Source organism: Empidonax traillii, unplaced genomic scaffold (genome assembly GCF_003031625.1).
Source record: "Empidonax traillii isolate 1590-97213 ecotype Southwest subspecies unplaced genomic scaffold, ASM303162v1 scaffold286:size1162393, whole genome shotgun sequence".
NCBI classification, from domain to species: Eukaryota; Metazoa; Chordata; class Aves; order Passeriformes; family Tyrannidae; genus Empidonax; species Empidonax traillii.
In genome coordinates, this window is record NW_020955479.1 from 124,647 (window position 1) to 127,839 (window position 3,193).

A 3,193-nucleotide genomic window follows, 5' to 3' on the forward strand; every position below is an offset into this window, starting at 1 on the left:
TTTCCTATTTTTTCTAATGCAAAACTTTTGAGTACTCTTTTCTTTCCCACCAGCCAGCTTCCTCTCAGTGCTTACTGTAACTCCAGCAGACACCCAACACACCCTTTCCTTCTTCCAGAAGTGACTTCCCCTAGCCCAGATTCCTGGGACCGGCTTCTCTCCTTCCCTTTGACACTCCAACTGATTGTGAGAGCTAATTTGATGATAATGTCAATGCAGAGGCCACTGTGGAGGTGACATTACAAATGTGATGTCAAACTGAGGAGGGTGACAGTAGCTGAATGTTAAAAGAATGGGTAAAAAAAAATGCCAGTGGAAAGCTGCAAATATCATTGTGTCAAGATAATGTCAGAGCTACTCCAGTCCTGCTTTATTAACACCCCAGTTTGATGTCAAAATAAAGGTGCAGAGGTGTCAGCTCAAATTGATGAGGACAATGTGGAGCAAGGAGCTGAGGTGTGAGGAGAGCGTGGGAAAGGAGAGAAAATAAAGAACAAGTTAAAAAATGTGATCTGAAATAACTGTAATTGAAATACATCTTAAAGGGGTTAATGTTACCCTGCTTGATGTGTGACAGGGCTGGCTCAGACACCCCTGGGGAGCAGGGGACAATTCTGAACCGGGGATGGCATCTGGTGCCCCATTCCCGATGGGAAGGTAGGAAGCAAGGGGAGGAGGGAAAGTCCGTGGTGCAAAATTGGAGGGGAAGGGGACAGGGACCAGCGAGGGCAGTGGGGACGTGGAGCAAGGCAGGGACCAGAGACCACAGGCACATCCACGCTGGGGCTGGCAGAGATATGAGAGGATTGCGTTTAAACCAGAACCAAGAGTTCTCATGAAACGGAAAAGCCTAAAGGGAGCAGGCTTTAAACCAGCAAAGGAAGGCATTAAAGACGTGATGCCTTTTCCTTTGAAGTAGGCTCTTGTTAAATTTCAATAGACACTGGTTGATCTCAGGAACTGCAGCCCCAATTCGCTTCCTTGATGCTCCAAACTCCACAGGTGGAGCAGAGGGAAGGGAATATGTGTTTGCCCATGTGGGCACAAAGTGAGGTTCTGGTTGCTGAGGAAGCAAGTGCTAATGATCCTGCTTTAGACTAATTACAACCCACAAGGACTGCAGGGCTGGGAACTCATTAATGTCTTCGCTGGTGTTGGTCTTTGTGTCTCTTCCAGTGTTGGCAAGAATCATGCTTTTTGTTCTCATTTAGGTCTTTCAATCTGGATAAGGTCAATGGGTTTGGTTTTGTTTTGAGTTTCCTAATTTCCAGGAAAACAACTTAAGTGAAATCAGAAGGGAAAAATTCATCCTTCCCTCCTGCTTGAGTGGAGCTGGGAGTGTGAACGAGCTTTGATGAGCCCCAGCATGAGCAGCAGTGGCTTCCCTGGGGACTGAAAGCTCACATTGCTGCAGCTGAGGTCAGGCATTGTCCCCACCCCCCCAGAAATGACCTAGAGCTGACAATCCATGGGAAAAAAAGTGGTTTTTGGGTTATTGCTCTGTGGGTTGGCTACATGAGCTGATGCAGCCCCATTGTGAGGACGCTGCTGCTGCCTCCTCCCAGCGCAGGCTCTGCGTGTTTTTCGGGGCTTCTGGCAGGTATTTGGTGATCAGCACCTTGATGAGAACCAAAAGGCTCCTCTGCCCTTGGGCTGAGCCTCTATCCCCAATCTGGGAACTTCTGTCCCAGTTGCCTTCCCCGGGGCTTCAGAGGCTTCGTGGGGTGGGGGGGCACCCGACAAATGCAGAAACAAAGGGATTTCTGGAGGAGAAAAGGACACAGTCTCCCTGTGTCAGGTGGCAAGTATTCACATTTAAAAATCAATATCACATGAAATATAAACAGACTATTAATGAGGACCTGTTGGGAAGCAGAAGGGTTGTAATTAGTTGCACTTTAGCAGTGGTGAGCGAGGGACACAATTCTGTTTCCCTACTGGAGAAAATGCCAAAGGAGGTGCCTGAAGCCCAGCTATGTGTTGTGTTTTCCCTGGCAGAGGTGGTGGCTTGGCTCTGCTCCCCAGCACTTGCACTCTTCTGTATTTCTTCCAGAGCAGCCTCAGGGTTTACCACGACCAGACTGACCCCATCCTGTGGTTCCCTGCTGGCAGAATGATGTTCTACAGAAGACCCTTCCCAGGTGAGAATAACCCAGAGAGGGGGAGCTGGCACCTGCTCTGCTCCCAGCTCAAATGAGAGCTCAGCAAACTGCTTTTTTTCCAACAGGAAAATATTTGGGCTCCTCAGCCTGCATTGCCCCGGTGGGATAAGACCACCGGGATCGTGGTGGTTTCTGCGTGGCTGACAACTTGGGAACCCTTCAAAAGCTCCTTGGTCCCGGGGCTGAAATCCTGCCAGCTCTGAAGGCAAGAGCAAAACGTGTGAGCGTGTGTGTGTTTTGGTTGGGTATTTTATCTTTTAACAGACCCCCACCCTGCTGTACCCAGCCCAGCCTCTTCCCTGCGGGGCACAGGCAGGGCTGGACAACCCGTGAGCCTGATCCAAGCTCCCTTCTCCCAAAATACCGCCCTGTGCCGGGGGTGCCGTTCTGGGAAGCGCTGCCCCAGAGCTGTAAGCTGAGCCGGGCTGCAGACAGGTGCAGAGCCTCTCCATTCCCTCTTATTTTCAGCACCGCCCATGTGTCTTACTTTTCTCATTCTGAGGTAATGCCACATCCTCCTCGCTGGACTCTTTTTCTACTCTTTTTCTAAAGCTTTAAGGGCTCTGTCTTTGCTTCCCCCCACCTCAAACACCCCTTTTAGATCCACTCCCCCATTCGCAGCAGGGCAGCCTCAGCTCCTGGGGTCACCGCTTACCCACGGACTTGCTCTGCAATGTGGGAAAAGCCTTTATTTATAATTTCAGTCCAGGGGAACCAGCTTTGGGCTCGAGCTTTAAAGGGCTTCACTACCAGGTGTCAGAGGCATTTGAAAAGATGAATCCCCTGCCTCCCTCCAGACGTGCCAATTCATCACACGGCCGGGAGAGGCGGATGGAGACACACGGGCAGTCTTCATCTGAGAGACAGTCTGGAGGCTGAGGAGCTGGGAGGTAAAGTTAAAAGAAGGATTTGAAGAAGAAATATTGCCTGTACACAGGGGTGGCTCGGGATGTCTGGGAGCAGGGAGAGGCTGCTGAACTGCTGCCCCGTTTCCGGCACCGCTCGTCCCGCGGGGGTTTTGGGGTGGTGAG

The 3,193-nt window shown here is 50.8% G+C and overlaps 1 long non-coding RNA gene across 1 annotated transcript; it reads left to right on the forward strand.

Annotated features, from left to right (window-relative positions):
- The first annotated feature begins 901 nt into the window (after positions 1 to 901).
- LOC114060681 lies at positions 902 to 2,317 on the forward strand. The gene is made up of 3 exons (XR_003571937.1): positions 902 to 1,419; positions 2,054 to 2,141; positions 2,228 to 2,317. It is a non-coding gene; the product is annotated as an uncharacterized LOC114060681 (long non-coding RNA).
- The last annotated feature ends 876 nt before the right edge of the window (positions 2,318 to 3,193 follow it).